Source organism: Etheostoma cragini, chromosome 1 (assembly GCF_013103735.1).
Source record: "Etheostoma cragini isolate CJK2018 chromosome 1, CSU_Ecrag_1.0, whole genome shotgun sequence".
In the NCBI taxonomy this organism is placed as follows: Eukaryota; Metazoa; Chordata; class Actinopteri; order Perciformes; family Percidae; genus Etheostoma; species Etheostoma cragini.
This window is the reverse complement of record NC_048407.1, coordinates 6,832,413-6,847,050: the sequence shown is the minus strand read 5'-3', so window position 1 is coordinate 6,847,050 and position 14,638 is coordinate 6,832,413. Positions and strand designations below refer to the sequence as shown.

General features: G+C 40.4%; 1 protein-coding gene and 1 long non-coding RNA gene across 2 annotated transcripts in view; both read left to right on the top strand.

Annotated features, from left to right (window-relative positions):
- Positions 1-14,638, top strand: part of chsy1 (chondroitin sulfate synthase 1) — a 57,590-nt gene that overhangs the window by 17,599 nt on the left and 25,353 nt on the right. The gene's annotated exons all lie outside the window — the stretch shown is intronic.
- Positions 11,937-14,638, top strand: part of LOC117948764 — an 18,371-nt gene continuing 15,669 nt past the window's right edge. The window contains exon 1 of the long non-coding RNA XR_004657562.1: positions 11,937-12,079. This is a non-coding gene — a long non-coding RNA (uncharacterized LOC117948764). The remainder of the gene's footprint in view (positions 12,080-14,638) is intronic.

Sequence of the window (14,638 nt, the reverse complement as noted above, 5' to 3'; positions counted from 1 at the left end):
TTTCTCCCATGACTCCTCTGGATCATCCAAATGGTCATTGGCAAACTTAAGACGGGCCTTGACATGTACTGGTTTAAGCAGGGGAATCTTCCGTGCCACGCATGATTTCAAACCATGACGTCTTAGTGTATTACGAACAGTAACCTTGGAAACGGTGGTCCCAGTTCTTTTCAGGTCATTCACCAGCTCCTCCCGTGTAGTTCTGGGCTGATTTCTCACCTTTCTTAGGATCATTGAGACCCCACGAGGTGAGATCTTGCATGGAGCCCTAGTCCGAGGGAGACTGACAGTCATGTTTAGCTTCTTCCATTTTCTATTGATTGCTCCATTGGACCTTTTTTCACCAAGCTGCTTGGCAATTCCCCCGAAGCTCTTTCCAGCCTTGTGGGGGTGTACAATTTAGTCTCTAGTGTCTTTGGACAGCTCTTTGGTCTTGTCCATGTTAGTAGTTGTATTCTTCCTCATTGTATGGGGTGGACAGGTGTCTTTATGCAGCTAAAGACCTCAAACAGGTGCATCTAATTTAGGATACTAAATGCAGTGGAAGTGGACATTTTGATGGCAGACTAAAAGGTCTTTGAGGGTCAGAATTGTAGCTGATAGACAGGTGTTCAAATACTTATTTGCAGCTGTATCATACAAATAAATAGATGTTGTCAGAGCTGGATTGGAACATATTCCAGTCAACTTCACTCAAGGCAGTTGAGCACCCAATAGGGCAGTCCAATGCCTAAGCTCTCATCACAGCTTCCTGAAGCATTCTTTATTAGTAGATTAGAGAAAGAAGCGCTGTGACTGGAGCGACATGGAACAGAGAAGAGATCTTTTTATGGGGTTTGAATCTCTAGGCACACACAATTGTATTAGATTCAAATAATGCTCAGCATAGTTTTCTTTCTGTTTATTAGGCTAATGCGCTGTGAAAAACACTAAAAAATAGACGTCGTGTATAAGGAGAAACCGTGGGCGCATTGATAGTCAGTTTGTTACATCCTTTTTTAAGGATGTTTATGTGTCAGAGATGCAGGAAGCTTACCTAGCAACACCGCTGGCCATTTATAAACACAGCTTATGTCATCAGGCGTGTCGATCAGTTGCAGGTTCTTCCTACTTATTTTTTATTAATTATAATATTTGCTTTGATTTATTTTAGCACTACTTGCATACATGTGCGATGTGCATACAGTTGCATAAATGCCTCCAGTCTTTCATGTACTTGGTTCCCTGAGTGATGTTTTTTAGGCTCGTTCTGTAGTGGTTTGCATGGAGTGAGAGCTGTTCAAAATCAGCAGTGCAACCTAACTGTCCAGGCGTGATGCTATGCCTGCACCTGTAGTTGTTACTTGTCAGATTAACAAAGGTTTGTTTAGCATTATGGTTGTTGGCCTAAACAGCTTCTATTTTTGACGTGTGTTCTGATGCCCTGGCAGGAACTTGTGTAAGAGGATCACAACACAAAGCATGATGAAGCCCACCAAGCAAGTTAACACACTCTATGACCAGAATGCAGCACTCTTTAGTTGTCCTGTTTGTGGACGTAAAGCTTCATTAGGTTAATCACAATTCCTTGTCCTGGCCATCGGGCTAGCCTCTGGTCTGACATTCACTGTGCCAAGTATGCTGAAGTATGGAGTCAATATTGTAAATAAACTACAATGTAGGAGGGATCTTTAGGTCAAACCTTGGAGAAGTTCCTGAGATCCTAAAACATTCCTGTAGAAGTTCAAGGATTTAATAAATTCTGATCTTGTTCTAACTACACATGGGTCATTTCATTATAAACCTCAAACTGACCTCAAAACGTTTTGGGTGACACTAAGCTCTGGACACAGCAACAGTGGCTTTTCACGGAAAGAAACTGGAAATGAACCCTCATCGATCCAGAATAACCCAATTCTGACCAACAGCCACTGATGAAAACATAAGCACACGTACAAACATACACAATAATACCTACACTGCTAAGTGGTCAGTGTAGTGCCGTTGCTGTATAAAATCTTCCCAAACACTATAAACTCTCTCTACTTTAAGCACCCAGAGTTGGGAGATGACATCTCCCAGACATTTCAACTGTTTTGCAGTCTGTTATTGGTTGTTCAAAAGTGCAGAAATTCTACATGGGTGCTGATTTGATTAAGTGGCAATTTTCATTTATTGCGGTTCAATATGTGTATGAGTGTTGCGTTTTTTTTGTTCTTTAATAACACAAGTTGAAAAATACATTTGTAGAGACAATATTTCATTAGACATTTCTAAAAACGAATTGTTTTCAAAACATAATGACTCCGGCAGCGGCCCGGGTTCGAATCCAGCCCGCGGCCCTGCTGCGCGTCATCCCCCCATGTCTCTCTCTCCCCCCCTTTCACATGACTGTCCACTGTCTCTATCTAATAAAGGGAAAAACCCTGAAAAAAAAAATCTAAAAAAGAAAAAGTAGTACATACCATATATTTTTGTAACTTTCTGTTCAGATATAATGTAGTCGCCATCGGCAGTATCTTATAAACAGAACATATTTAGGTGAATCATCGGTAAAAGAATTAAATAAATTGGGTGACCTCTAGTTCACCTGGTAGAATGTGCACCCCATGAAGCCTGAGTTGTTAGGTTTAATTCCAACCTGCAGCCTTTTCCTGTGTCATACTCTCACGCTCTCCCCCTTTATTCTCTCTCTTTTCTTTTTTTTGCTGATTTTTTTTTTTCTTCTTTTTTCTCCACTCCTGCTACCTACGTTTTTATTAAATGAGGTTAGCGTGGAACTTTTTTTATTGTGTAAAACGGTGCACAGGAAGTAGCGGTATTGAATGGAGCCTGGCCTGCTTTAAAGTAGGTTATCAGATCATCATGACTTGTCAGTTTTATTGTGCTCGTATCTTGCAGTGAGTGTCAGATTTGCGGTGTTGAATGACTGCATGTTAATAAAGTGTGTTGTGTGTATTCCAGTCCCAATGCCAAAGCCATAGTTGTCTAACAGGACTCGTTACTCATGAGTCATGACAGAGACTGTGAACAGTGAACTCTTTAAATATCGTACATAATAATAATGAGCTAAAACAAAACAAGGACATTAACTCAGACAAACTTGGTCATACTTGGCAAATTGGCAAACTTGGCAAATTGGTCATAAATTTGCCTGCTGATTTTTGACAGGACTTGGTTGTGAAATTCCCACACACGAAACAGAACAGGCTTTTTTGGGGAATTTTAGGGGTTTTGATTATACCAATGATCAAATCTCCTGAACGTACATTTACTTGGGCAATGTGGTATTTATCTGGCTGCAACAAAGGATTTATAAGTTTCTCCAGTTAAGAGAATTTTGTGAACCTGACTTGAAACATTCATGCTAGCAATCTTAATTAGAAAATGTGCTTGCATGAGGTCCTTTGTGTCTGGTTCTTTCAAAGCCTTACTCTAGGCCAGTTCCTTAATCCCAGGCTGAGGTTAACTCCACTGTGCCAGCCTGGCTCTGTCACTGCAGCCAGAGAGAAAGAGCTGCAGTGCAAGCCTGGCTCCTCCTTTTTGACCAGCCCACTGCCAACTCATGCTCCTGCTTTTCTCTTTTACACCACCCCCTTTTTTCCTCTCTAAAGTTATGCTTACTAACTCTGCCAGAACTGTTCAAGCTGAATGCTGACATTTCTTTCTCTTTTCTCTTCTCCATTCACAAAGCCTCCTTTTTATATATAACTGGTTAACTGGACAGTTTGACCTGATTTACACTTAAAGACACTGTATGGGTGTAGATTAGGTAGTCCACTATGAATAAAGCAAAGTGTAAATGTAATCAAGAAGAAACACTGAAGACAAAATATAGTCCAGTTGGTCCCACACCCTCAGGACTATTTTACTTAATTTTATGTATGTTTCTGTGTTTGTTGCTGGTTAGTTGTTACAGTTTTCCAACATGGGCAATCCAGAAACTGCTTCTTTTTCTTCTTGCATTGCGTTGCTGGTTAGGGCTGTGAGACTCTTTGACACACAGTACATTTGGCTTACTGTAAATGTGTTTAATCATATATGACAAACATGCAGTGATAAATGGTGCTTTTGTCATGTTTGTAGCTGTGTACTTTCAAGAGACAGCCTGTCTTACCATTAACATAGTCCTCTAGACAGCTTTGTCTAGAGAAGACACGTTTAGGGCTATGTATTCTTTGCCACTCTATAATATATTATGGAATTCCACCATTTGCAGTAGAATCAAAATAGCTCTTCCCTCTTATCCCTCAGACCTGTTCCCTTCCAGTTCGTCTTTCTTCTTTCTTTCTTTCTCGTCTCTCTTGTACCTAGGAACCTACTCCTATTTCCTGTCTGCTTGGCCATAGCTGCTGGCATTTACTGGCACTCTAAAGCTCTGCCACCGTAGGCTAATGCTCCTCAACTCCTCGTCCTCTCCCTCCTGACATTTTCTTTTTCTTTCTCCCTTCTCCAACTGTGACAAAGCCCTGGTAAGAATTAAACCACAGGGTATCACTGAATGTTAAGAGAATTATGGAGGATATTAGGACACAAAAACAAAGCAATTTGAGACACTAAGTGCCAACACTGCATATTATTATTATTATTATTATTATTATTATTGGTTAAAACTTTTCAAACCCCACAATAGTCCGATCCATGTTATACTGACACAGTTAACACCTTGCAGGGTCATTAAGGCCTGGTGTGGTATGGGGTTTGTTTATCACAACATCTTCAAATTTATCCCAGAAGGTTGCTCAACTTATTCTGGTTAATGGGCTTGTTAACACTGGCCTGCAGCCCAGTGGGAGAGCCAGTTTCTCTCTGCCATTTGCTGACTGCAGAGTCAGCTACTGTAAAATAGCGAGTGCTTTGTTGTTGCAGGAAACCTTCAGCTTTATGCAAACTCCTGAGCAGTTCAGTGCTTGTGATTGGTGTTTTAAAACTTTCTTGTTGCAGTGATTGAAGCAGTGATGTTTCCTGTACGGGTCTCTTACACTGCCTCAAAACACACTGACTAGGTCTGATTTCCGGTTACATGATTGTCCACCACAGCGTCAAGTGGGGTTGCGTTTCTCTAATTCTAGAGTGAGTCTCAATTTTTGGCCACTTGCTGTTGCGTTTCTTTTGCATGTCCTTTGTGCGGCAAATCCCTCCGCAGCCTAAATGCACTCAAACAGCATTCAAAATTAATGCAAATACCTGCGTTTTTTGCCGCACCGTCTGGCTACCAACACGGGCTGTGTGAATGCAGACTTAAGGTTAGCCTGATTTGAAATCTTCAGCAACAAGGAGCGCAGTGTCAGCAGTTCAGGTCTTTGCAAAGATCCGACATGGGAGCCTGTGTTCTCGCCTGTGATGGAATGTCAATGTGGACTAGGCTATGTGTAGCTGTATCTTCTAAGTACATTGTTAGTTTGTTTCCAAGGGCATGCATCATTCTTGGAATGTAAGATATGTTAGTTGTTCCAGCACAGGCGTTTTAAGTAGTTGTGATGGCCTCTGTGTGAAGAGCTGAGGTTTTTTGTCCACTTGTTATGTTTCTCGTTTACCATTCCCCTGTTCAGCCCTCTGCCTGTCCATCACTGCTCACAGCTCACAGTTGTTTTTGATTTATTACTAAGAATTGAATGTCAGCCTGGCTGTCATATACAAACTCAAACTTGTTGTTTATTGTTCACTTTTAACTCACTATACGTTTTCTCGCTTTAACTCGCGCTACTCTCGGAACAGGGTGGTTGACCGACACATTGCAGTGATATGTTGCTTCTTTACCACGGTAGGAAAAATCTGTACTGTCACAGCCCTAAGATGAGATAAGATGTTGCACCAAGCACAGAAACTTTGAAACGTAGCCGCTGTTTGAACAGTCGAGACATTGCTATTAAAGAGATTTCTTTGAAAATTAATTTTATTTTTTATAAATGTTTATTCACGTAACTTCAACTGTATCGCTTGCAAAAAGCTTAAACGTTTGATTATTGCAAAGTTCTGTCAGTCTATAAAAACAATTTACCTTTGCAGTGCCAACTAAAGCAACGGACAGTATCTCCCTATATTTTCAATGATCAATTGTTCCAACTGCTTTGATAAATACATTGATATCCAGCAAGACGCTTTAAACTCTTCCGTCTTGTGTTCAGAGCAGCTTTCTTGTCCCAGCAGAGGCTACTCGTCCCAGCAGATGAAGCAGAATTAAGCTCTGCTGCTGACGTTGGCCTACATTGGGGCAGTGTACTAACCAGTAAGCCATAATCTTTATCCATCCATGCCAGGATGTATTTGTCTGTCTATGTTGATCCATCGCCACGTAGTATGAATTGGTGATATGTCGATGCCCCAATCTGATATGGTTGTCATATCAAGTGTCAATTTGATTTTGATTTACAAGGTTCCGATTTGATTACATTTTCAATACATTATCAATTAGGTTAGGGAAATTTAAGTTACAATGCCATTTTTGCTTGGACATAAAAAAAAATCTCATAACTTATGCTGCAAATTGTTAAAGCAAGAAGCAACCCTTTATAATGTACTTCTCACTTAACAGGCTAACATGATGGTCATTGACAAACTACGCAGTCGTCAACATGATAGAGTGCAATTGTCGACTGCAGTCAGTTAGTAGAGTGACCATGTTGAAGAACTTTCTTGCGACTGGCCTTAAGGTTAAAGTGAGCTTTTCAGATCAATCCCCAGCCTGACAAGATAAATCTGTTGGGAAAGTAAAAGACCAGCAACTCCCCCATTACCACCACTGAGATGCCCTTGAAAAATGTTTTTAAAAGCAGATGAAGTGTAAAGTTAAGGAAATGTGACTTATTTTATCATGCCGCTGCTCAGGTGCTGCTAATTATTCTTCTGTCTATTTCTGGCCTAGTCTGACTGTCTGGGAGTTCCTTTTAGATCAGGTCTCCTCTTTTTGTATTTAATGGAGTTCAAGTTTGGGGTTACAGATTTGAAAACATTTCCATTCTATTTGAGTGCATCTGCTATGTCCAGTCTAGTCACTCAGCTGCTTAAGCTGTTTTTTTTAATCAGAAAAATCAATAAATTCATAATGAAAACAATGCTTGCTGCATACCAAGTATTCAGATGATGTAACAGGCGGTAAGTAAGCAGCTGGGTGCTGGCAGAGCCACAGCAGGAGCCTGGAGGCTGGTCTATTCACCATGCTCGATCCATCATGACACCCATCACAGTCAATCACAGTTGTGTTGTTAAGCCTCCAGCATCCAATTAGAGGAGATTAGTTTCTAAGAGTCTTAGAATGACCATACAGGTCCTCACCATGTGTTTCCTCCTCATAGATGGTGGCAGATACTATACTATGCATGCCATATGTTGTTGTGTACAGGGGGTTTTACGTAGATGTTAGAAGGCATTTATTTTAGAGTCTGTGGATTGCACATTCTGGAACCACTATTTTCAGGTCACTGTCATTTTCACTACACCCCTGATTTGTAAATGCAAGCAGTAATATGGCTAATAAGGCTATAGTCTATGTATGAAGTAGCTTTTAGGCTAGGATAAAAAGTGGGTGAGGGGAAAGAGAGGCTGCAGCTGCTCAGGGTTTTGTGCGTTCAATGGTACATCCATGGTTTTGTGTTATCTAAAAGATTTTCTATAAAAACAATGGTTTGTGTATGGTCACGTCTCACAGCCCTGTTGGTTAGAGGGGGAAATCCTGACGTGGGAAGTTGTGTTGGTATATTGCTGGACACATCCAGACAACTGTCTGAGACCACAGATGTCTGGCAGCAACAGGTCTCACTCCTAACAACGTATTCTTTGGGCATATAGAGTCATAGCACCCACAGGAGCACTACCAATATCCTGAGCCTCGCAGCCCTTCAGTTGCTCCTTTACCGTCCTCTTCCTGCTGTCTCTCGCTTTCTTTCTCTTCATCCTCTTCATCCGTAACGTTGTAGACTAGTCTGGCACAAATGAGTAGCCTACACGTGATCATCAAACTATAACAACCTTTTCCACATTGTTAAAATCATTTAATTATTGAGCCAGTACGTTGAAAACATTTTAAAAAACCGGGGCCTATAATTTCTGTAACTGTCTTCTGTAACCACAGACTACCTGAACGCCTTTTACTCGCCTAGCTTTTCACTCTCCACACCGCTGTCTTCGAACAAAAAGTCACGTTCTTAGATCGATAATGTTGTCAGACACTATTAGTAACAATCCAAGCTTGTCAGTAGCAAATAATAGACTGATGTGACCAAAATCCGGATTTTTGGTCACATAAGTCTATTAGACATAAATGCATGGGGAAATGGGGCCCAGGTTGAAACCAACATTACCTTTTAAATTAGTGCTGTCAGTTAAACATTTTAGTAGCGACATTAACGCAAACTCATTTAAATAGCGTACCTTTTTTATTGCGAGACTAACGTTCTTTTTGGCCTAGCAAACTTTGTAGTTGTCTACACATGCTGTTGCAAAACTACAACACCACACTGCATCTAGCTAGATCGGAAACAAAACAACAGGCTTGACAGGCACACACTTGCTTGGGCTTGCGAGCCGGCCAAAAAAAAAAGTCCAGCTCACGGTGATTTGAGAAAAGCAGATGACCAACACAAAACAATTGCTTATTAAGCAAAAAGCTGCAATTCCATGCTCAAAACTTAATTTGCCTCATTCCGCGTACAGTTATTGTGCATTTAAAGCACCCCCTAGTGGTCAATTAAAATTAGACTTGTATGTGTGAGGTGATTTTGTAGACATTTCCTGGCATTTTGTGTTGATTGGACAAACATTTAATCATGTATAGCCTGATTTGCGCTACATCACCTACAGGTTGTTTGCATTTATAGAGCCCCCTGGTGTTCAATTTGAATGAAACTTTCAGTGCATGGTTCAGGTACTTATGAAGACATATTCTTGTGATGATTGGACAATGAATATATGATTTATTGTAAAATGTGTAATGCCACTCACCTGTCTTTTGCTTGTAGCGCCCCCTAGTGGTGCATGCATATAAAACAGTCTGGGTATATCTGGGGCACTTATTTGAAAATACCCTTACGGTTGCTGATTTGTGTTCATTTATGTCCATAACCACGCACCTTTTAAAGTTCATTGGTCAATAACTTGAAAAGTAGTTGAGATATGGACATGCTTTATACAACTGATTGGTGGCAATCTGAGCTACGATATAGGAAGAGATCTCAAAAATGTGTTTTTCAAAATGGCGGACATTTTCTAGGCGGACCTTAATGTTCCTTGAGCCTTTTTATGTAGAGCACATTAAGCTGCACCTGTGTGAGAAATTTCAATTTAATCGGACTTACGGTGGGGGGTTGCGTCACCTTTCAAAGTGGGCATTTTGAAGCCTTAATTACAGCGCCAGCATGTGGCCGATTGGTTGCATATTTCTATAGAAGCACATCACCACACCACTCACACCATTTTCCAGTTATTCCCAAGTTTCATGTTTCTAGCTCATTCCAGCTCACTGGAATTTGAGCCAACGGGGCAGACAACTACTACTACTACTACTACTACTACTACTACTACTACTACTACTACTACTACTACTAATAATAGAAAAATAGAAGGGTTCCACCGCTTCACGGTTTGAACCCTAATTAAAGTGGTACATTTAGGGGCCTTACACATGTAAGAGAAAAATAAACTTGCAGTAAGAATAAAGTCTGCATGGTTGGTGGTGACTGCAGAATCAGAATCAGCTTTATTTGCCAGGTCCTCGTATGTGTCGTCATACCTGGCAAATAAAGCTGATTCTGATTCTGCAGTCACCACCAACCACACAGATGTGTGAGTCCTTGTTGACAGAAATGAAACCTGAGAGATGCTTAGACCTGCAGTCAGCCATAGCACTGACAAAGGCTGTAATATAGTAATAGGAACTGTGGGTAAAGTTCCTCATGATATTACTTAATTTCTTCCAGTCTGGCAGACAGTTATCACATTTGGTCCAATAGTGGAGAAGTGGACTAGAGGCACATGATACTGTGATGGGAGACAAGGAATTCACTGTATTTGGTGATTTGAAGGCATCTGTCACCATAGTCAGGGTTTGCATTCATGTTGAATCAGTGATGCTCGACATCAAACAGTGGCATTTACTGTCACAAGATTCCTCAGTTAACTGGAACCAAACGCACCTCATTCAGCTGTGTTCTATCTTGGTGCTCGTCTGACCACATCTGGTATGTGATGAGTAGAAGAAGAAATGTTGTCAACAAGGTGGCAATTAACTAATGACAGATAGTTGATTTTTTTCTTTGTGATGGCACAGGTGAATACTTGAGTGAGGTAGGATTTGGGGTTAGGGAGTTTCAACTTCACACTTAACACTGGGTTTTAAATCTTGCGACAATGGTTCACTTTTTACCGGGATAAATCGCTGTGGTGGTAACTTGTGGTTAATAACAGATCAACCCATATAATGCACCGCAGTAACCAATCAGTTATTTTGGAAAATAGCATCACCATTCACGGAAGATCAGTGCTCACAATCCTGCCGAGTGTGAAGATGAAATGAATATTAAAGCTGAAACAAGGTTGAATTTGTCATACACGATGTACCCAAGATGGGCAGTGATAATATAAAAGAAATAGAACTCATGCTTTAGTTTTCTTGTCTCCTGTGACAAACACTATTTCATTTGAAAGACTTTTTTTTTTTTTATCATTTAAAGGACACTAATAAGAAGACCAAATTATGTAGGTTTCTTATTTATTGTGCAAAAAACAAATGTGTTTCAGCCAAAAATGCATTTGTTTGTCACAATAAATAAATTAGACTATTTAAGACAGTGAGTTCCTGCATGTTATTTGCAATTGCCACAGTGTGACTAAATTTGCAATATAATCATGTTCTTGTGCTAACCTCAACACATGTTGCTAACAGTGTACTGCTTAAGTGTCCGCGCAGAATGCTTGTGAACTTTGGTTCCACATTACATGCATTACGTGCACCCGACCGTGGCCCCCCCGGACCGTGACAGTTTGGCTTGAATACAAGAAGGTCCAGTAGGCAGATAACTGATGACAGGGCTCAAAACTGGATTTTCTTCAGCATCCCAGTCTTTAATACAGTGTGCCATAGCAAAGGCACATGCCCTCGCATGTAGGCAGGCAAGAGTACTTATGTATTCTCCTGAATGGTTTGTTTGATTCACCATTAAATGAAATAGCCCACCACTTCAGTTAGTGATAGCTAGTGAGTGTTGAATTTCAGACACCTTTGTACTTAACATTACAGTCAAGTGCTTCCTGATTTGCTATGGTGTCATTTGAGATAGAACATTTTTAAGCCTAGCCTGATCTTCAAAAATGTTGATTTACAATAGAGCAGAACTTAACTTGGTGTGTCGGAGGGAGTAGTACAGAACTGCGCATGATAAGATGCATACATACACTGAGAAGAGAAAGAACTTACTTACAGACAGCTTTTTTTCCAGGCAGCATTAGCTACTTTTATATCCGCCAACTTCACAGCACAAATATGTTGGAGAGTTTCTGGCGGTTTCGTTGTGGTTCCTGATTTATTTCATAGATACAATATTTTTTTGATTTAACTGTGTAATGTTGACATGGGACTGGCAGAGTAATGTATTTTTTTTTTTTTACAATTAACACTTTGGTTTTTATTTTGTCTGAACAAAACATACAACTGACCACATAAACACATCTCTTTTTCACCTCTCCCACTGAACCCCCCCACTCGCCATCACAACCTCTCCATACAAATTTTAAGACAAGATGAAATTATATACATAATATTCAATACAATAAAACTGTAAGCCTAGTAAACATATGATGCATAATGTATATATGATAACACCATAAGCACATTACATACGTCCCCAGTACATAGCCTCTTATGAGCCTTCCAGAAAGCTCAGGTACTTTCCCCATTTTTTTAGTTAAAATACTCAATCTTGCACACGTTTGTATTTCATTTTTGAAGGCACCCCTTTATTCCTCCATCCTCTAAGAAGAATATGTCTGGCTATCATTAAACAACTTCATATGTGTTTATCAGTCCGGTTTAGGATTGACCCATCTCCCAGAACAAATAATCTTGGGCTGAATGGAACCTGGCTCCCTGCAATTTGACACAGGTTATGTATCCCAGTCCTAAATTCCTGGACCTTGTCACAGTCCTCTGTCTTACTTTTCCAACTTTTTGGTGTGTCTTTCAATCCAAGTCTAAACAATCTGGAGGGAGTCCGATATATACAATGCATAATCCTGAACTGAATGAGACGCACCCTCACATTGTGTGACATAGTTACAAAACATAGTTACATAGTTACACAAATTCTGTCCCACTCCTCATCATCCAGTGTATTATCCAGATCCCTTTTCCTCAATGTCTTCTTGAGGGCTGACCAGGCTCTATCCCCCAGTCTCTGACTAAGCATCAGGGCCTTTCTAAAAGTTCATCAACACCTTATCTAAACATTCTGTTGCCTTCAGGGCTGAAGACCTGGATCCAGAAATCCCCAATAACAGATGGTGAAGTTGCAAATAATTAAAAATTGGGCCCTGGGGATTTCAAATACCTGTACCACATCCTCAAAGGATTTCAATATTCCACAAGATACAGATCCCCCATTGTAACAATTCCCTTTTTATAGCCAGTCCCTCCAAAAAAGGGGAGATCTACTATTAAATAATGTTGGATTCCGCCATATACTTGATGAGGCATTTAGATATGGATCCAGTCCAAACAAGCCAGGCCACTTTGGTCTAAAGGACTTTTAAATGAGAAATGAGAAATTGTCTGTTGTGTTTATGCCTCATCATGCAGTTAGACTGAAAGGTTTTGTAAGGACGATAATGGGGCAAGAACAGATTACAATATCAGGGTGGAGCTATCTGAGCAGGAAGTGACCAGTGGGCCAGAGTAATAATACAACATGTTTGGTGGACCCAAACCTCTATGAACTGGTCTTTGTAATTTATTAAACTGTAGCCGGGTTTTTTACCATTCCATATTTGTCATCCTGTCACTCCATTAAAAATATGACAGGGGGGCCACCACAAGGAAGAGGTTGGATAAGGTAATTCAACTTGGGAACACAAACCATTTTTATAACATTGACCTTCCCCCCGCTATTGAAAGATTGAGAGTCGCCCATCTATTAACAGCACAAGAGATTTGAATAGATTCAATGATGGATCCAAATTAACTTCAGTAAAGTTTTTTTTTAACTGGGGAGGGAGTATACGATACCTTGCCACAGAAATGCACCTGATTGGAAGCCTGTTACGGGGAGTAATGTTTTTAGTGATAAGCATGGGGTGCTTAAATGCTCTTGGTGTGCTATCATGCTGATTTGAATATATTCTAAATGTTCAGTTGACCAATCAGATTGCCTGGTTCTATGTACTTGAGTATGTGTATAACTGCATGCACGGAATCATATCCATATTCTGAACATAAATGAATTGAGATTTTGTTTTACCATAAGTTATAGAACTTGTTACGTTTGTGTGTATTTATACGTTTGTGTGTTGTGTTGTGTTTTGGGTAAGTGTTTCACTAAGCTGCTTTCTTTCCAGTCATTCTTAATGGTCAGTGTACCTAATTACTAAAATAAGAAAAATTATCTCTCTACATTTTTATTCTTTTTTTTATTTATTTCTTTCTCTGGGATTTTTGCCTCCACCGCAACAATGTGGTTAAAAAAAGTTTGTTAGTCGGTTCATTCTCTTTCAAAATTTGACCAGTATAACCTGTTGACAGTATATATAATAAATTTACATAATATCAGCTTTAACCCCAAATCTTTTCACATCAGAGACACGCCTATGCTGAGGTGAGAGCTTACCAAGCGGATAACACATGTAGCCTGCATGGATGTATTAAGAGAACTTGATTTTACCACCGTTCCAGTGGAGGCGCCCAATGAGCTAGATTAGTACACACAGTAGCAGAAGAAGACCAGCTACACACATAGTAGCAGAAGAAGACCAGCTACGCACACAGTAGCAGAAGAAGACTAGATACACACACACACACACAAACAACGGAGCATACACCGATCCCACTCAGCATGAGCAAAGCGCTGCTGGCATGAATGAGGTAAAAATAACAGGAGTGGCCCGGTTCATTCTGTCTCGACTGATGGTCTGAACTAATGGTAAAAATTGTAATTCCTTTTGCCTCCCTGGCAAATCATACCAAAGTTATCAACTTTTACCGTGGACTGAGCATATCTGTGCAGACAGACAAATAAATAATTGCATTGTCTTTAAGACAAAAAATGTAATTGAATTGAGACAACACAATGGGTTTAAAGTTTACTTGCAGCTGTCAACAACAGCTTCCTTTTGAATTCCAAGAAGGGCTTAGTCCCCTCTCAGTCCCCTCCTGCCCCCATTTTGAGAGGCCAGGGAATCACTGGGGGGCATAATAAGATTTGGGGATAGAGGAGGCCTAATGGACCTGCTCATGTAAAGAAAACACATTTGCCATCACTGTGTCAGGAGTGGAAAAAGTAAGATATAGGGGTTGCAAGTGTAAGGTGTGTGTTCATGCATATGCACTTGAAGGAATTCCTTGCTTCTTTTGCTGTGTGTGGCTGTCGGTTTAGAAAGCTGCCTTTGTTTGTGAGCTGCAGCAGGTTGGAGCTCAGTGGAGGACTCAGGTTGCTGTAGAGGAATTGTTGGGGGGGGG